This window comes from Eptatretus burgeri, chromosome 13 (genome assembly GCF_056783735.1).
Source record: "Eptatretus burgeri isolate ZD-2024b chromosome 13, Ebu_testis_v1, whole genome shotgun sequence".
NCBI classification, from domain to species: domain Eukaryota; kingdom Metazoa; phylum Chordata; class Myxini; order Myxiniformes; family Myxinidae; genus Eptatretus; species Eptatretus burgeri.
In genome coordinates, this window is record NC_140973.1 from 54,704,375 (window position 1) to 54,725,962 (window position 21,588).

At 41.2% G+C, this 21,588-nt stretch overlaps 1 long non-coding RNA gene across 1 annotated transcript; it reads right to left on the reverse strand.

Annotated features, from left to right (window-relative positions):
• Positions 1-1,210: 1,210 nt before the first annotated feature.
• Positions 1,211-16,457, reverse strand: LOC147014504 (uncharacterized). Its single transcript, XR_015050785.1, has 3 exons — positions 14,927-16,457; positions 6,470-6,780; positions 1,211-5,799 (listed from the first exon to the last, which is right to left on the reverse strand). It is a non-coding gene; the product is annotated as an uncharacterized LOC147014504 (long non-coding RNA).
• Positions 16,458-21,588: the final 5,131 nt, after the last annotated feature.

Sequence of the window (21,588 nt, forward strand, 5' to 3'; positions counted from 1 at the left end):
GATCTATGTTGATCTTTTAACCTATATTTACCTCAAAATTAAGAGGTGGTTGAGTTCTGCGACCTCATATGCAAATGGTCTTCAAATTGATAATTTTCGAAACAATAAATTTGGCCTATTTTGGGTTGACCTTATGGCCTATGTTGACCTTTTGACCGATGATAACCTCAAAAGTAAGAGGTGGTTGAATTCACTAACCTGATATGCAAATTTTGTTCAATTTTCAAGTCAATCGGATTAAATTTGAGAATTTTAGAAAATTTGGCTCAAATTGGCCTATTGGCCGATGTAGACCTTTTTGGTTGACTGAATTTTAAGAAACTTAAATGCTGGACTGTCGCGGGGTTGGTGACATAGATCTCAGAAAATTTCAGAATGATCGGTTGAGCGGTTTGGACTGGAGGCGAGCTGACAGACAAACAAACACACAAACGGACCAAAATGCAATATCCACTCCTTCGGCGAGGATAGCTCGAGAGTTCATAAAATGTGATACACCGTGCAGTGTAAAATTATTTACTTCAATATTTTGAATGAATTATTGATTTTAGATCTTAAAGAAAAATCTGGAAGTTTAGCACAACTGAAGCAGTCTTATACATCACACTTACAGTATATACTGAAATAAGACAATGTTAAATCACAGTTTAGGAGATGTTGGCTAAATTGATCACCATAGAATGCAACGTCAATCAGTGTAGTACATAGCCATATCGGTGGCCTCTTCTTCCCTAACCACTCATATGCCACACCCTCTCATCATCATCATCATCATCATCATCATCATCATCATCATCATCATCATCATCATCGATATTGATCTTCGTAGGACCGTTGGCTCCATAATCATTTTCATGGATGGGTTTCACAAAGTACATTTATGCAGTATTGTGCCTACTTAAAATGAAACGGAAGACCAAGAAGGAATCCGAAGAAGAAATGAGATTCGGGTTTCAGCTGCTACTCTACTACCCTCGAACCCATCCAGGTGCAGCCAAGTAAGCCCTACAGAAAATTTTCTGCGTGAATTCACTTCTCCATAGAGAAATGGATAAGGAAAGAGAAAATTCACGAATCACAATTATAAAAGAAGCAGATAATACAAAATATAAATTCCATTTCATAACAAAAATGGTTTCAGAAGCAGCAGTACAATGCCTATCTTGAATCTCTCATGATACTTGGCCTCACCATAATTGCTGTAAAGCACCACCAGCAGCAGGAACATCTCTCCAGCAAGAGATGGAGGAAAGCACCCACTGTTAGCAACAATCCAAGGATGAAGCTCGTTCTCCATGGAGCAGACCTGTGTGAAGCAAGCGAGTGCACATGTGCTGGTGCAGCCAACTCTGTATACAGTGCGACACCGGACAGAAAGAAGGTGACCACATGGCCCCAGTTGATGCCTTCGATGAAACTGATTGGTCAGCATGTACACCAGGCAGCCCCAAAGTGCCATTCAGCTCACCATCCCCAATGCTTAACTGCAAATAACCACCATCCTCCATCCAGCTCCATGAACACCAGGCACAGCCATGTTGTGATGTCTCGCACGCGCGGGTTAACGACCAAAAAAAAATCTCATGATATATATTAATATATAGCATGGTTCACGGAAATACAGTAAACCCTCAAATATTGCTGGGGTTAGCTTCCTGGAAAATTCTGCAATAGTTAAAACCGTGATCGTGGAACCCAAGAGCCAATGGGAAAAGGGGGGTTCAGTTCCTGTGCTTTGAGAAAATATTGAGGAAGGTGGGCGGCAGCCAGAAATAATCACATTACAATTGAAATAAACAAGTAAAAGAAGGATAAAGCATGTTAACATTGGAATAAACATTAACATAAAATAAATACAGTATAAATTAAACAAAATCACAATAATTTTACCTTTTTAATTAATTACACAACAGGGAGGAGTTTTTTTTACAAAGCAGTGAGGTGGGTGAGGGTAAGAACATTACGTACTGGTACTGTAATCTGACATAACTCGAAACCAGAAGACTTAGCTCAGAATCATGATGATGCTATAAGAATGGATATCAGGGGAAGGGGAAGCAGGGGAAGGGTGAGCGTGGGAAGGGTGAGTGGGGGAAGGGGAGCAGGGAGGCGGACTCAGTGATCTGAAGAGCAGCATTAGCTTTACGATGAAGTCGTCTGCAGGATTGCCACAGAGGAGAAGGCTAAGACGATCCTTACCCTCGTTACCTTGAACCCCAGAGCTGATCTTTCCTGCTCGTGTAGGAAGGTATGAGGTAGCATCCTCTTCCAGAATAATCCCATCTCATCGGTGTTAAAAACCTGCGCCAGCATAAATCCCTTTGCTTCGATTAGTTCCATGAGTTGTGGTGGGGAGTTTTTCACAGCATCATGGCCAGCTGATGCTGCTTCCCCGACTAAATTTATACGATGGAGGCTGAATCCTCTTTTTAATTTCTCGAAGCAGCCCTTGCCGGCATGGAACGTGTGGGCAGCCATTGTTTAACTGGAGCCTTCGGCTTGTTTACCACATTTCAGGAAGCGCCTCTTTTGATCCGATTTGATTGGGATGCTGAAACGGCAAAGAACCACGACCAATTACAATGCTAAAGTGGTGATTATTCGGTTGAAATACTGGTGAGGTGACGTAGTTTGAGAATGTGTGTTTGAGAATGAAGCACGAGAATGGGGGTTCGAGTCCAGGTGTCAAAATATAAGGGTTTGAGAATGGGTATTTGAGAATGTTGGTTCGAGTCCAGGTGTTGGAAAATAAGGGTTTGAGAATTGGTGTTTGAGCATGGTGGTTCGGGTACAGGTGTCGGAAAGTGAGGGTTTGGGAATGAAGTTTGAATATGGAGATGGCAAATGAAGGTTTCTGAATAAGGTTTGAAGGAAAATTAAGGTTTAGGAATGAGGAAGAGAATAATGGAGAAGGTTCTACCTGCAATCATTCATCCCATAATGGTGGCTCATAAATGCCGCATTTTCAAGTCGAGCTAACTGATAAAAGTTTATTCCACAAGAGCCTTCACAATAGAGAGAACAACATGATGTTCCCACATTACAGGTCTTTTACCTTCTTAGTCTTGTCCATCAAATTAAGACATCACCCAAAACTCACACAGGAAAGACCATGTATGTCTAATATTTGAAATGACTATGATTCATAGTTTACATTTAAACCTCTTGTGTGTTCATTATATTAATTGATCGAGTTATACAGAGCGGGTAACAGGACTTTGTAAACACTCTGTAGATGATCAGGTCAAGAGCAGCTTCATTTAAAAAAATACTGCACTGTGATTTTAGCAGATACAATAACTTGCTGTTTGGTATGTTTCAACCAGGAATTCACAGAAATGAGTCATCACCAAACTACTAAAAACACAATTTACTAAATTCATTCATCCATCGAGACAAAACTCTGTGCAGAGCGTTGGTTCTGCCGAAATAGTCTCCTTGGCTATTGGGCACAATCCTGGACAGGTAGCCACTCTGACACAGGATGTACCAGCAAGCTGGCACTCATTTTGCCGACCTCAGAAGGATGACAGGCAAAGTCAACCCCACCTGGTATTAATTCAACAGGAAAGTGGGATTTGAACTCAGGATGCTATGATCCCAAGCCCACCACCCTAACCAAAAAGTCAACACCAGGCATACATGTAATATAATTATGTAAATTTGTCCTGACAGGACAAAAAGGAGAGATGTGGAAGAAATAAAATTAACTGTATTAATGTATTCTCAATTATATTCACTTTCTGCTTTTAGTTGTTTTAGCTTGCTACTACTGTTTTTAACAGTATAAAATAAGGTGTTACTTTTGTCCTGGAATCAAATTGACTGTCAGTAAAATTGGTTCACGAAAAAATATTTTCACGAAAAAAATATGTGACCACTATATTCGTTATTGTTGTGTGTCTGTCTGTCTGTCTGTCTGTCTGTCTGTCTGTCCCGAGCATAGCTCCGTGGGTTTTGATCCGATTCTGATAAAATTTCGGTGGGAGGTTTATATCATGATCTAGTTGTGTTTTCCTGAGAATGGGCGTGGTGCGCCCATAATGGGCTGAGCCACGCCCAAAAAAGATGTGTTTTTAGGAGGTAGTCGATTTCAGTTTGCATCTTCTCCTAGGGGGTTTGTCGAATCTGACAGGGGTTTCAGTATTTGGTTAGCCCAATGGCACCTGCATAGCCCCACAGAGCTCGATTTTTCATTTTCGTCCCAAGGTCAAGGTCACAAGGTCACTGACTTAGAAAATTGCAAATTTTGACATAAAAAAATGTTTTATTGAAATTGCCCAGCTGTGAAAGAGAAGAATGCATTGCTGGCGCCTTATTGTCTAGCACAAAATAATCCACCCGGTCTCTGTGTTTTGGCCAAACCATGTTATCACCCTCTCCTCAATGCTGAACTGGTGTTCACATTATTTGATGCTCGTCAGCCATCCCTCCATTCACCCTTGCCAGATGTTTAGCCCTCCCTTGTCTTTTGCTGTCCAGAATGGTATAAAGACAATTGCTCTGGGCATTTTGAAGAGAAAGACGATCGTGTTTGATATTGCTTGTCCCGTTTATCCTCTTTCCCATGTGCATGTCTGTTGTTATTTGTATTTGATGTGTGCTGTTAATAAATGGTCTCAGACTCTGGAAGAGAAGAACTGAATTTCTTCCACAGGAGGGAGTTTCAGGATTTGAAGAAAGGGGGAGGGGAGCACAGAATTTGGGTGTGGTTGTAGGGGGGAGCAGAGAGAGGACAGAGTTGGGAAGGGGGTTGCGGACTTGGGATTGTGTGTGTATGTATGTTTGTGTCTGTGGGGGGGGGGGAGGGGAGGAGGGGTGTTCGGAACCTGAAGTCACATTTTACATGATGCAGAATTTCCATGGGCCCCAGATTGTCCTGTTGGGACTTTGATGCCACACAATAGAGTTTGCTATTTTCACTGTGTTTGCCTCGGATCAGAACAGTGCGCATCAAGGAGGCAGCTGCGGAAGTCTTTGGAGCTTTGAAACATCTCCACAAAAATCAAAACGGCGGTTGTATGTTCGCATAACTTGATTCATGAGACTCAGGTGAGACCTCTCACAATTGAAGAAGCTAATGATTGCATCGTTGAAAAAGTTTAGTCAATCTCTGAGCAAATGCAGCAAAAAACACTTTCTCACTTTAATGCACGAGAAGAGTTATCAAAGAAAATGGCGGACACACTGATAAACTTACAAGGTGTACAATCACTTAATTGCAAAAAAATACACGCCCGAATGTAAATTTGTCCATATTTGCAAAACGCAAACGTTATTATATTGCAAACGCCGTATTTGTCACAAAACAATAAGTTTCATTTATTTTCTCATGATCAAAAGGTATGCGCTCTCTTTCACCTGAGACTCACTGAGGAACTTATAATATATGATACATCAAGTGAAGGACAACGAAGAAAGGATACATCAGTGTACATCTAGATAAGGTCCAAGGACACGAGTACACATGGAGGCCATAACAAGTTGAACAAAAGTATACAAGTTCATTTTAATTGTACTCTTCCCTCCAGTACTTCAAGCAGGTGGTGCACCAACATCTCATGTCATCCCTCATCCCCCACTTACTTGATGATGTGTTAACCTGTGCTCGCACTATCAGTCCGCAGCTTTTGTAATCTCGGGTACCTCTCTTTCATTACCCTTGATCTTGTTCAAGAAAAATGGACAAATCAACAAAGTATATATGATCTGTACCAGGAATCCCAGCATGATGACCGAAGGACTCAGATGGCAACTCCAACTATTCGACAAGGAATCCCCTCTTTTCTTCACACCTGGCTGAGACAATATGCAAGGCTTTTGATTGCATGGGTTCAGGAGAGAAAAAAATGCTTGGATATTTGACCACACTTCATCTTTAGCAGGTACACCAGAACTGAAAAGTCTATCTACATTCTGTGTCGGTCACATGATTATTACTTGGAATCAAAATAAAGACCAATTACTGCACTGTCGTCCAAAGAAGGAAGACAGACATAACAACACACACACACACACACACACACACACACACACACACACACACACACACACACACACACACACACACACACACACACACACACACACACACACACACACCAAATAAAACAATGTGTGTTTGTGTATTTGTGTGATGTCTGTCCCCCTTCAAAAGGACTATTTAAGAAGGGTTTTAAAGGCCAATCTTTTCACATGACTGTATGTTCACTATGGTCTATTTTATCAGGATAAAAAACTCGAAAAATATTCTGCATTAAAGAGTACTTATTCTCTTCTTTCGGAAATGTAGATGATGACTTACTACCGAGCCTCAATGGCGGTGTACAGAAGCGTTTCAAAAATAACAATAAATACAAGATGCAGGGAGGTGAAATTCGCTGCATGTGATGTGTAATATGTGCAGAGAATAACGAGTGTTCATTTACAAATGTCCTATGTCTAATAAATAAGGAAGATATGTGCACACCTGATGCTAGGCTGAGGCGTCAGGCTTTGGCACGCTCACGAGGATGTACAGGTCAGGTCAGGTATGGGAGCATGTGCCAGAACAGCACGTCGCTGCGTCCACTTTCCGCCGGTACTCCAGGGGCCTCCGTCTGGCCATCCCCCAGGCAGATGCCAGGCCCATCCCCATCTCCTTGAGATGATGGTCAACCTGCTGCAACCATGAGGCACGTGGTCGGCCCACTGGCCTCCTTCACTCATGAGACTTCCTCGCTGAGAGAATCTGGTGTACCCTCGAGGATTTCGAGGATGTACCCTCGAAATGAAAGGTCCCTGGAGATTAAGAAAATAGGGTAGCATTTGTACATTTAGTGTTTTAAAAGAACCATTTTTCTTGCTAAAAGACATCATATCTTCCAGTCTCTGAATACTTCGAATAAAATAATTCCAACCCTTCATTTTTGACGGACTTATATACTAACGTGTGTGTGTGTGTGTGTGTGTGTGTGTGTGTGTGTGTGTGTGTGTGTGTGTGTATTAACACATATTCCCCACACATCCACGCGCATACATATACATATACATATACATATACATATACATATACATATACATATATTCACACATACATATAAATACAAACACAACATTTTAACACACAAACACAGATATATTATGTACTGGTAAGTACTTACAAAAGCTATTTTATTTGAAGTTATAACCTTAACATATGAGCAATTCACTGATTTCCCAACTACCCGGATCATCATCTGGGTGCTGTTTTTCATCGAGGTTTTGATCCTTTCAGCCCAGAACCTCTCCAAACAGCGGATCCACAACCCCGGTCGCAGGTCCACATCAGTAGATTACTCAACATCAATGGAACCACAACCTCAAAGTTGTGTCCAAACAGGCAGTCAACACAGCAAAAAATATCCTTATTCAAACTTATTTAATTATTACCTTTATTTAAAGTATTACGACCTCTTAATAACTTCAATCATGCATCACTTTATGCAATAATATATGAAGCGATAAACACTTTACCTGATAGACATGTCCATTACACAGCACTTCTATCTAACCATCGACTCAAGCTGTTATTCAAACAAACTGTCATCAATAACCTATTTTAACATCCACCCTACATATTTTCACAACCACCAACAAATTATTTTAATGCTTATTTATAATGTATTTCAGAAATATTGTTTATTAATTTTACTTTTCTCTGAATACCTCTATTATTTAATACCATTCATAAATACATGTTTAATTAATGAAGTTAATTGAATAATTTATCTCACTAAAATAATTAATTCAATATTATTATATCAAATGCAATGCAATAGGAAGTTGTTGAAATGAAAACCAACCAAACTTAAATAAAAGCTGACGATGGAGTCTAAAAACATTCTCACAAGACCTGATCAAACAATCAGCCAAATATCCTATGTTTAACATGATTGAAAAAACCTCAGCATGTTCCAGAAAATACCCTTAACCTGATGAAATGTTATCCCACAAAAAGACACAAAAGTATTCAATAAAATAAAATTAACAGCATCCTGAAACTTCTGCTTATCAAAACAATGAAAACTTGAGTATTTCTTTTTAGAAAAGAACACTGTATCAAACCTGACACAAAAATTTTTATTAAAAGAGTTTAAAAAAACCTTTTCAATTACTTTGAAGAGTGAATCCCTCACAAGTACCAAATCCAAATTTGGACATAAAGTTGAAAAATCAAAAACTTCAACTGACTTGATAATGAGCCATCTAATTCTATCTAAGAACTCTAAAAAAGAATAAATGCTCCAGAAAGTGTTAATACCAGAATTCTTCTCAATTGCTGAACAATATTTCCTGAACTGTTCTCTAACAACTTGTAAGCCTGAGTTAACGAAAACCGATAACTTGCATTTGATGGAACACTGCCTGGCACCCGCTATAAACCTATTTTTGTGTGCATGAGTTCTTATGAAGCTTAGGGATCCAGAACAGCCAACGAATACAAATATTTACCTCTTTACATTTTATACTGAAATTATGAACTAAAACTTCCTTATGCTGAGAAATAATATCCTGGAGTGAACTTTCACAAGGAACATATGTCCTATTTCCTATATTAGTGAAAGTAACCGCATCAATGCCTAACTCTCTTAATAAAACCTCCACATAAAACTTTTTACAAACCACAACAAAATTATTAGCAGCCTTATCCGCTAGAGCTATGATGTAGCTATCATGGAGATCCCAAATGTGTTTACGAGCACTTGGCTTGTTCAACACTGATTTAGACTGACCCAATGAAAGCCCCGGCTACTTAAAAACATAATAGTTATCCAGGACTTCCACAACTCTGTCAAACCATGAATTAAAACTGTTCTGTTAACAAAATTCGAGACATAATCACCAATTAAAGACAATACACCGCCAAGGTTGAGTTACTGGTTCCCGATATTTAGCTCCCATTTTCATCAGATTCCGAGATTCATTATTACTAATTATATTCAAATCCCCAGAAACTACATGTCCACAAGGACCATATAAAAAAGGGGAAGACGAACATGCACAGTCATTTTCCAAAATGTCCTTTACTATATCTATACTAGGAGTTTTAAGAAATTTACTGTGATTGAATAAGGATTGTCCTATGATCTTAGTGAAAGTGAAATATACCTCCAATGGGGTTCACTCCCTAACTTTATATGGTAATAAACTCTCTACACTAGTAACCCTAAAATTTGAATGAAGCCGAAGCCTCTCTACCTGCTGGTTGGAAAAATCACAAACTAAGAACTCACGGATCCCATCAACTTTGGGAGTAGACTTCTTACCAGAAACCTGCTACAAAAAGCTACGATCAAAAATTAGCACATCCGCTAAAACATCCATCCGCTCCTCGAATGACTTGCATCAATTTCAGAAGAGTGTTTGTAACTCTGATCACGAGTTGGTGTTTCCATTTAGATCACACCTTGATTTCGATATGAAAACAATAATTAAAATGAATTTGCATACAAAAAGCTTTCTTCATCTACACTTCAGTTACAAATCAATTTGAATTTGGCAGTGAAGCGTTTACAGACACCTGCATGTCCTTTTGCTATTGTGAGCATCATGAATAACGAACAGGTGTTTATTATTACATCTCAACAATGACTTTCCTTGGAGATAACACGAGGCAGTATAGGGCCAACCACCACACATCTCCATGTCACAGATGGTTTTCTTTAATAAAGCAACTTGTACTCAACAGCTATCATTAGGACTTCATTAATTTGCAAATCTCTTGCAGGATTAAACATACAATTTGCAATAAATAGACGTTTATTTATACCATATACACACAGTGCCTTCAGAAAGTCCTCATACCCCTTGACTTTTTTCGCATATTGTTGTGCAGGTGGAGGAGGATATTGGGACCATACTCTGTGCAGAGCGTTGGTGCTGCTTAAGCAGTCTCCTTGGCTATTGGGCACAATCCTGGATGAGTCGCCACTCTGACACAGTATACCAGCATGCTGGCACTAATTTTGATGGCCTCGGAAGGATTACAGGCCGAGTTAACCCCACCTGGTATTAATTCAACAGCTGAGTGGGATTTGAACTCAGGACCCTTGGATCAAAAGCCCACCACCCTAACCATTAAGCCAACACCAGGTTGTTACAGGTTGAATTTAAAATGGATTAAATTCTAATTTTTTATCACCGATCTACATAAGATATCCCATAATGACAAAGTGAAAACATGTTTTTCGAAATTTTTACAAGTTTATAAAAAATGATATACAGAAATATCAAACTTACATAAGTATTCCGCCCCCCCCCCCTTCGTCATTACTTTGTAGAAGCACCTTTGGTGGCGAATACAGCTTCGAGTCTTCTTTGGTATGTCTGCATTAGCTTTGCTGGATTTGGGGATTTTCTTCCGTTCTCCCTCACAGATTTGCTCAAGCTTTGTGAAGTTGAATGGGGAGTGTCATTGAACAGCAACCTTCAAGTCTTTCCACAGATGACACTGGGCTGCATTTGAAATATTTTTTTCAGAGGTCTAGGTTTTCTCAATGGTTCCTATATTTTTTTTGCATGCTGAATTCAGAAATGTATCTAATTTCACTCAATCAGGTCAAGTTTTTTAAGGAAAAGGAAATTTTAAGGAATTTTAATTTTTTTTTAAGGAAAATTTTTTATTTTTTTAAGGAAAATTTAAGGAAAATTTTAATTTTTTAAGGAAAAAAATTTTAAGGAAAATTTTTAAGGAAAATTTTTTTAATTTTAAGGAAAATTTTAAGGAAAAATTTTAAGGAAAATTTTAAGGAAAATTTCCTCAATTTTAAGGAAAAAAAATAATCAAAATTTTTTTTTTTGTTAATTAGCATTTTTAAAATTCAAAATCAGACACATTGACAGAAAATGTACAAACTATACATATAATGGCACACAAGTATGCATAATGTGGAAGAAAGTGCCTTCTCAATTACTTTCATTTCAATTTCAGAAAAACAGATAAATCGTTGTTTCTGGCAACACCCAACTTCAGTCGCTCCAGCAGTCGCTGTTTTCCTGTGTCTTTTTAATGTTGAATTTCACATTAACGGTACTTGTGCGTCATTTTATATATAGTTTGTACATTTTCTGTCAATGCGAGTCTGATTTTGAATTTTAAAAATGCTAATTAAAAAAACAAAAATTTTGATTATTTTTTTTCCTTAAAATTGAGATCGTTTTGGTGGCACCCCAAGAAGACCAAGCATCCTCCAGAGGGCATCCTGGTTCACTGAATCAAACGCTTTGCAGAGATCAACATAGGCTGCAAGCAGCCCCTGCCAAAACTCTTGTCCGCTTTCAGTGAGGACCCGAAGGGCAAGGATACAGTCAATCGTTGACCTCTTTTATGTAAAGCCTGACTGCTCTGAGTGCAGGTGATCAAGTAGATGTTGGCGAACCCTATCAATAAATATCAGAGCAAAGACCTTGCCCGGCAATGAGAGCAGTGCCACCCCTTGGAAGTTGTTGCAGTCCTGGCGATCACTCTTCCCTTTCCAGAAAGGAACAAGGCCCCTTTTCCAATCAGTTGGGATGATGCTTGTGTTCCAGGCAGAGCACAGAACTGCATACATTGACATGAGTACAACATTCCCACCAGCCTTGAGAAACATGGACAGATATCTGTACAAACGTACAGCATGGATGCCACAAATTCCAATAGCTTTACCCCATTTCAACCAGTTCAGCGCAGTCTGTGTTTCCACAAATAAAGGTTGATCACAGTTGATTGGAGGGTCAATAATTAGGATAGTAACACCCCTGACATCCAACTCAACAGCTGTTGATCAGCCTGGTACAGCCACTCAAAGAAACTGGCCCAGAAAGCCTTCACTTCAAACGCCTCTGTCAATAGTCCACCACCCTCCACAATAAATGCAGTACATTGAGGGACGGGCTTGGAGTAATGCAATATGTGAATTCCCTTGTAAGCAGGACAAGAATCACTTGACCACAAGTGATGCTCTACCCCCTCACACATTCCTCGCACATCGGCCTCCTTGTCCACCCTCAGCGCACGTACAGTTTTATGCCTCAACTCCCTGAACAGCCCAGCTCTGCCATTAAGCCTGGCCCTGTGACTCTGGTCAATGGTACCCAGTGTCCCTTGAGACAAAATTCTTCTTCGCCCTATAGTGAGTTCCAAGACATCCACCGGCAACATCAAGGATGGTGGTCTTGAAGGCACTCCACAACTCTTCAGGACTCCCTAAAGCACCCAGACTCTCCAAATTCCCACTCAGCCTGTTTGCAAACACCTCAGATACCCTCGCATCCTTGAATTTGCCAACATCCATCCTAGGCTGGGATGGTATCATTCTCCCAGATTAAATCTTCAACCTCTGAGTTGCGACTACAAGCCTGTGGTCGGTATTTAGGAACTGAGCACTCCGGTCGACCCTGAAGTTCTGTACCATCCTTCAGTGATCATCCATGAGCACATGGTCAATCTCCTTTGCCACACCACCAGAGTTGGAATACCAAGTCCAGCGATGAGCCTATGAGCGCTGAAACCATGAGCCAGCCACCTTAAGTCCATGACTTCTTGCAAAGTCAAGGAACTTCGTGCTTTTCTCGTTCACAGTTCCAGACTCATGGGGACCAACACGTGTCCAATAACCAATCCTATCAGTTCCAGTCGATGCATTGAAATCCCCTAAGATGAGAAGAGTATCTCGCCTAAGGCACTGATCAACCACAGACTCGAGGGTGGCATAGAATGCGTCCTTCATGGTGAGATCACTCGCCTCAGTCAGTGCATATACAGAGACCAGGAAAACAACACCTAAGGAGTGATGAATCCTTCGTCTCATAATACGCTTGTTGACTGGTGTTACCTCAATTATCATTTGAGTGAGCTTAATGGACACAGCAACATCAACTCCTTGGCATGGTAACCATCAGAGCGACCAGACTAATAGTAGGTTTAACCACCCGCCATGTTCTTACCGCAATCCGGTCTCTGAACCTCAGAGAGTGCTGCAATGCCAATGTTCAAACACTTGAGCTCAGATGATAACAGAGACAGGTGATCATCCTCTCTTAGGGATAGGACATTGCAGGCACCTACCAGAAGGGACCTAAGGAGACCGTCGTCTGGTGGACAACACATCAGCAGCACCACGACACACAATACCACAACCTGACCCAGAAAGTTTACCCCGCGGTTTTGCTCCTATCATCAAAGAGTGGGGATCTCGAAGGCTTTGCCCCAATCCCATCATCCAGTGAGCTGCTCTGCGGAGAGCTGCTGCACAGGAAGTACTCCCATGAAGTGGGTTTTCAGATTTCTTTGCGTTTTTGTATTTTGCGGAATGAAGGGTTTTATGTTTGCCAGAGTGCAAATCCTGCCACAAACCTCCTAAAGAAAGTAACCAAACTGCATGAGGACATCTGCAGACACAGTTTGGCACTACATATGGATGGCCGTTGGCTCACAAGGAGTTCCTCCGTCCTTTGACAGGTTTTGTTTTTAATCCTGCTGGGTGTACATATCTATACACCCTCCTCACCAGAAAACCTGGTGGGGGAGACAGTTTAGTTGCCGACAACCAAACCATGAAGCAGGTTCGTACAGGTTTACATGGTACCTGGAGCAAGTCACACTTCTAATCTGGCCTGTCCTGACAAAATCTGTCAAAACTTTCTGAAGGCACTGTACATATTTAATATATTTTTGATGCTTTCATCGATCATCGATATATTTGACAGGTTTGCAAACCCTGTCCTTGTTTTACTCCTCTTTCCTTTTATCACAATGCTTCTCTCATTTGACATAAATCTGAAATCCAAATGAAGATTCCAAAAGCATCCGATATAGCCTTCATGTTGACGAGACTATAATTACTCTATATCTTCATGGTTACATGCTTGTTTGTACAGATATCTGTCCATGTTTGTAGTTAATGTGCTTGAGTGAGGGGTCAAATGACATTTCACTGCTGGAGACTCTCCCCCACTCTACCCACAATTCCTGGTTGCACCAACCCTAAAACAAACTCCCAAACCCCGACTGACTCTGCACACTCATCTTAAACCCCACCCCATGTACACACAACCACCAACCACATAACAATCCCCCCCACCTCCATCCTTCCCTACACAATGATCTTAAGCCCGCACACCCTGTACACACCTACCCTAAACCGCAACCCCAACACTCACCAACCACCAACCCAATAACCAACTCCTCCAGCCCTATCCCCCCATACAAACTGATCCTAAATAAACCACCACCCCATACGCACCTTTTTGAAAAACCCAATCCACATATGTACCTGCCCTAAATGCTCAACCTCATTCCATGTAAGCACCATCTCTGCAACAAATTCCCACCTCCACCCCTTGTACACACTGAACTAAAATACCACCCCCTGTATGCACCTATCCTAAACCCCAATCCCCATACGCACCTACTCTAAACCCCATTCTCTCTTGGTACCAATCCTACAACAAGTCCCTCCCCCTTTCCTCCTGTATACACCCATTAACATTAAACCCTACCACACCACTGTAACACGCCGATCCTAAACCCTATCCCCTGTACACACTAACTCTAAACTCAACCCTACTGTTTTTCCAAATAAATCTTATTTCACACTTCGTATCAGGAATTCAGGTGGAGGTAGCACATTTACTGTGGTCGGAAGACATTATTGGAGAGTGGATTATCTTGCTTGTAGCCATCCATTCATATAGCCAGAGCTTTACATAGTGTGCTTGCCTATGGGAGTAAACATTGGAACGATAAAACATGGTGTGTTATGGCAAAAAATGTAAATGGTGATTTCAATTTTCTTGCCTTATAATTTGGGTTTATCTGACATGGCATTATAAGACACCGGACTTCTGACATCTGGTGAAGGAAAGGGTGTAGTGCAGTTTTGAGGTTGTGTAGAAATGTCATAGCATTGTTTCCTCATCATACCTGTCCAGATCTCACACTATCTGGTTCTTGCCGTTTGTTTGTTTGTATACTGTATTAATAGGTCCAAGTTCTTCCCAGGTAGACAACCCTTCATGCCTCCAGAATATTTCTCTCCATTGATCCAAGGCTTATGGTGGAGTTTGTGTATCATGTAAAACACAAAGGCATTAATATACATCAATGTACTTTTCTTGGTAGACAATGGACAAACACATGTGGCTTATGGGATGTGAACCCGGTTTCCCTTCATCATAAGTTGAGGATTCTGAAGGGAATGTTAACCCTTCCTTCGTCATAAGTTGAGGGTTCAGTTGGGAATGTTAACCCTTCCTTCATCTTGAGTTGAGGGTTCAGATGGGAATACCAGCAGCAGGTCAACCCATTTTGTTTTGTGATCGCTAAATCTCGGTGGTGTTATGGTTGGAGCGTCCGCTCAAAGTCTGGGAGGTTCAAACCCGAGGCCGAGTCACACCAAAGACTTTAAAAATGGGTACGTGCTGCTTCCTCACTTAACGTTCAGCATTTAAAGGATAACAGCACAGACAATCCCCATATCGGTTGGTATCCATGGGAAGAGGAAATTCCTCCTGAGGAAATGTGCGGTGAAAGAGGTGGCACCATTGTTATGACGTTGCTGGTACCCAGAGTGCCCCAGGAAGTGACAGCACTTCCCCCAAACTCAGTGGCTCTTTGGCTTGTCTAACAGTCCTTGTCTAACAGCTTGGTTATGTGTTGTGTCATACACATTCATCATACATATATACATATAGCCAGGTTGTTTGGTAATTTGACATTACATGTGTGTCGGGAGGTGTCACAGGCCGTTATTTGTTTGTGCAGTGGTGGTGTACCGAGAGACTCTTCTTCTTCCTTCCCCTCTCCGGACGAGTCGCCGCCCGTTCGGCTGTGAGGGAGTGGCCTGGAGGGGGGTGGGACTGGGGGGAGGAGCGAGTGGCTTTTTTGGCGAGCCAGCGCCAGAAAAGAGGAAGTGAAACTGGAGAAGTACAAAACTGCAGTCAGCTTTGAGGTGAGCCAGCACCAGAAAAGAGGAAGTGAAACTGGAGAAGTACAAAAACTGCAGTCGGTTTTGAGGCGTGCTTGGGCTTCGAGGCGAGCAGAAAAAGGAAAGCGAGTGGTGATTCTGCAGCGAGAGAAACTGAACCTGGGCACGCCGGGTCTTCCTTCTGTGGCCTGGAGAAGCGAGCCAGGGTCGAGGGAAGGACAGTGAAAGGACTGCATGAGGTCTGTCTGCCCTCGGCTGGATGAGAGACGACAGGTGGGAGTCGTGATCTGCTGTGTAGGGGATGGCTGTGTCTGTCTGCGATCTACTTCGTGAAGGAGGCCTGGTGAACAGGCCAGGCCTGGACTTGTATGCTGGACCTTGTGAGAAACCAGCTGAAACCCATCATCGACCTGACGGTCTGGTGCAGTCGACCTCGCGGGATCTGAACACGTGGAGGCCGCATGTGTGGGCGGTGCGACAAAGGAGGATGAGCGCCATCTTGCCATGCAGCGTGCTCGAGCTTGGGGCTCGAATCCGTGGACATCGGCTTGTTACGAGCCACATTCGTCCTTTTGACACTTTCCTCTCTTCCATGAGACATCACCAAGTACTCTTTCTGTATGCATGATGTCTGTCTTTGTCTGTACGTGTTGTATTAGGCATATTTCAGTTGGGACCCCCTCGAAACCTGTACTCCGTCGTCCCCTAGTTAAGAACGGGTTAAAGATAGTTAATAAAAACATTGTCGTGAATTTTGCTTGTGTTGTGTTCCCTGATGTCCCCAATAAATCTGGTTAATTCGTATGAAGTTGCCGCTATGGATTAATTTGTGTCGCGTCGAGGAACGATCCGTTCGATTGGCATATAAAACCAAAAATGGTTACAGACTGGCAGAAAACGCTCGGCATCTGACACAACCAGTCTGTAACCGGGGTTCTATTTCCCCAACTGGTAATATAAGGTAAAGGGATTACGTTGGTATCGCGATTGAAGACGCGTGACCCGAGGCCTGTGCCGAGCCAGCCGGCGTTATAAACCCCGGAGACGGCGGTGGTGAGGGTGGCGCCAAGAGTCGGGTGAGAATCCCGCCACCCCGGATCCGCAACAATATATATATATATATATATATATATATATATATATATAGAAATATATATATATATGTATTATATATATATATATATATATATATATATATATATATATATATATATATATATATATTATATATATAATATATATTATATATATAATATATATTGTTGCGGATCCGGGGTGGCGGATCACCACTATATATAATATAATATATATATATATATATATATATATATATATATATATATATATATATATATATATATATATATATATATATATATATATATATATATATATATATATATATATATATATATATATATATATGCATATGTCGACGAGTATGTGAAAGCTCCACCACAACCCTTCGATCATGCAAAATCATTGTTTCATTGTTGGAATTCCGATTCCTTTATGACAATTAATTTCTTGTTGCAGTATGTAATGTAAATAAACAATTGATTGAAGTAATTGTAAATCATTCAAACAATTGTCAAAAAACCAATGTTCTATCACACATGACTCCTTATAGCAGTGGCAGAATAGCTTAAAGAAAACTCAGGTCACCTTCACAAAAATCATACTTTTTAAAAGATTGCACAATATGATCCAGGTGAGAAAAGCTTGGATCTTCCTTGTGAAGAGGACCTGTGAGAGATATGCTCGTGTTTACCTGTGATATGGACTTGACACAACACTCATGGAACCAAAGTCACAGCAAAAGAGAGATGGCTACATAGTTCATATGAATGAGGATAAGAACCAAGGTCCCAAGACAGCGATGAGTAACACCTGCTGAAGTCGAAAGGACGAGGAATGCGACCTTCAGTTCAAAAGAGACAGAGTTGTCGATATGACAAGCATGAGTGAAGTGAACCAGCGATAGCATCAGAAGCTGTAATGAATGGCTGATTGTTCCACCACATCCAATGCACCTTCAGGTCATGGGGAATGAAAGTTAAGAAGGTAAGACAGGTTGCTTTGAGACTGTATTGCAAACCAGGCCACTTGTTCTTTATCTCCAATAGATGGTGTGGGGTTTATATCACGATTGGAATAATTGGAGTTGAATCTCCACTTTCTTTTAAAAAAAAAAAAACAGAGGAAGAAGAAATTTTCCACTTGAGGAAAGATCATGGAGCTTCATGAGAAACCGAAATACAATCCTTTGAAATGAAATTCATGATTTTAGACCAAATAAGCAATTTCCCTTCTTTGCACCTAAATAGACTCTGATAATTACACACATAATGAAAGACAATGTAGTTAGCATGTTATTTCACAGTCACTTTTAAGAGTTTCACTCTGATAGAAAAAGTTTGGTTTCAACTTCCAATGAGATTAATTCAGAGAAACTAATATTCAGATACTTATATAATGACTATTGCAATTATCCAGCCATGCCCGTTAAATCAATGGTCGATTATCTCTCTTCCCTCCATTTTAAATGCATATATTACGCTCAAAGTCTGCATAGCAACCCAGCTTTCAAATACTCCAAAGCAAGTGATGGGGAGTTGTGGGGGAGGTTGCTCTATATAAGCAGCATGTGGTGACCAATTAGTTCCAAGAAATACCATGAGTGCAATAAGGATTAGAATTCTTCATACACCACAACTTTTACAAAGGCAGCTCAAAGGGCAGTGGTGGCCGGGGATGGGGGGGCTTCATGGGGACGGGGTGGAGGGGGCGAATTGGTATGCCAGTCACGTGCAAGTGAATAACTCCAATAAGAAGCATTTTGTAGAGAAATGTCAGTCGACTATTTTACCAGTGCAAAGTGTTTAGTTGAGTACCGCCAAATCTGATTGCGAGTCCCGCGCGTCTCGATTCTAACGTCGTAAGGCCCAAGCATTACGACTGGTAAACACTCAGCAATTGCAAATGCCAAAGCTGCAAATTCCATTTCTCTGCTTACCACAATCGTTTTTCACTTGCAATTAAATCATGTTTGTCAAGATTTTAGAAAACTCGTTGGGGTTTTCTGTCATATGTTCGATCGTCAGTCTCCATATAATTCAAGGCACAAAGGTCAGTTTCGTGGTTTACAGCAAACTGTCTTTGAGCCTTGCAAATCAACAAGTTGATTTGTTGAGTTATTTTGTTGTGCACACTGCACAACTTTAATCAAGCTATCGTTGTAATATCATTTTTTTTTACGATAAAGATGAGTCAGAAGGAAAGCTTAGTGTACACGCAAAGATGGGCACGTTTGAATTAACCAACAGTCAGGAGCCTGGCCTCCATCGAGGAAAACGCCGTCCACTCGATATCTCAATTGGATATTTCGATGTCTCTGTCTCTGTCTCTGTCTCTCTCTCCAATATTGGGAGTGTAGTACCACATTGAGATAGGACACCAACCTATCTGTGGTGAGAAACCCACAAGCCTTGCACCTCCATTTGGAGGCAATGTTACTCAAAAATTTGAAAAACTAAACAATGTGATTGGTAGACACGAATGTCAAATATAGACCCAATGGAGAGTGGTCTTTTCAACATCATCTCCTTTGTTTCCTGGATATAAAAGCAGCATTGGTCCATCTGCTCAGGACTGTGATTGAAAAGAATAGTAGAAGGATAAAGATTTTTCCTGTCTTGGCACCGAAGCAAACCACACCACAAAAGTACCCACGACAATGTCTTTCGCTGAATAGGACATTGGAAGGTTGCATGGTATGACTATATATATATATATATATATATATATATATATATATATATATATATATATATATATATATATATATATATATATATATATATCTTCCAGGTGACATAAAGAAACAGTTAAACTTATATTTTCATTATGTGGGAGTGAAGATGGGGGGGGGGGGGTTGGAAAATATTCCAAATGCTGAGGATAAATAAAACACTGCACATATTTTCCCCAAAGCTTGTTTTGAATAAAATATGAATGGACCACTTGTCACGAGACATCACCGGGTTTTTGTTTTTTGTATACCTTGTCGAGGCTCATATGAGAGTGAACACACAACAGACAGCAAGGGGGGCATGAGACAAGAGGAGCATTAGTAGGAAGGACAAAACAGTGGGGAACAGACAGGAGGAGATCTGTGTGAGGGAGAGGGATGGGGTGAGGAAGACAGGGTGTACAAAATGGACATTACAGGGATTTTCAGGAAGGAAAGCAGGGAATTTGAAGGGGGTAGGTTTGGGGTGGATTAACGAGGGTAGAAAAGATCGTGGGATTGGATGGGGGACGATAGGTGGTGGTGAACAGCTGTTTTGAAGGCCTGGAGAGAAAAATGTGATTGAACAGAGTGAGGGAGTTTATTCCACAGGCAGGAAAAAAGAGGAACAAAAGAGTGAAGGTAAGCAGTGATTTGTGATTTTGGTAGTTTTACCAGAAGGGGGTTGTTGGCGGACCTGGAGCGCTCTGCGGAAATATAGTGGGGACAAATCGCAGACACAGCAGGGGGGCGAGACCTGAGAGGAGACAGTAGAAGACAGAAAGACCACCGACCTGCCAGCGGTGAAAGAGTGAGAGACCCAAAGATTCACCCCCATCGCGGGAGATGCCATTGATCCGAAATACCTTGGTTTCCACAGCGTGAAGCCGAGAAAGGTGGGAGGCAGGAGCACCAGCCCAGAGGGGAGAGCAGTACTCCATCAGGCTGCGGATGAAGTGAAATGGAACAGAGGAAGTTTTTATACATACATACATATATGTATATATACATGTACATGTACATATACATAAACATACATATATACATATACATACACATGCCTGGTGTTGGCTCAATGGTTAGGGTGATGGGCTTGGTTCCTTAGTTCTGTCACCAATGAATGCTTCATTGATGCTTTAATATAAAGTAAATGGCTGAAGGATAATTACTGGCACGGTTGTTGCCATTTCTGACAGCGTGTACAAAAGCTGTTCTACAAATTGTAAAGGGAAGCCCAGTAAAGCTCGAGAGGATGTTTTGCTGACAACCCGCTGTGAAGAAGTGTTTCTTACATCATAGAAACTTCCTCTATTCCATTTCATTCCATAGTAGGCATGTATATATATACATATATATATATATATATATATATATATATATATATATATATATATATATATATATATATTGTTACAAGCCGGGGGTCAGCCGCCAACCGACCGCTCTGAACGGAGCCGCAAGTCGAGTCAGCCCGACCGATCGCCCGGAATATAGATCGCCGCCCGGATAACTCCGAGCGACGGGTCCTTGTACAAGAACCGAAATATGTCAATCGGCAGATCACGTGAGATAGGGTCGATTGCCAATCTTCAATTTACCTAAATACCCACGTGAACCAACTACCGGGGTATTCCACCCTCGACGGATCTCGTACGGAACAAACCACCGAGGCGAGCTTGTCCATGCGGGATTCCGAGCGGCGTAATCGCCGAGAACCGTCGGTCCAAATGTCCCCCTATTACGGCAAGCCAACGGCTTTCTAACTCCCAACACACGAAATGTTCAGTCAATGAGGGAATGGACGAAACGAGCAGGATTACATTCACGCAAGGACATTTATTATAATGAAACACGTATGCATTTAAATAA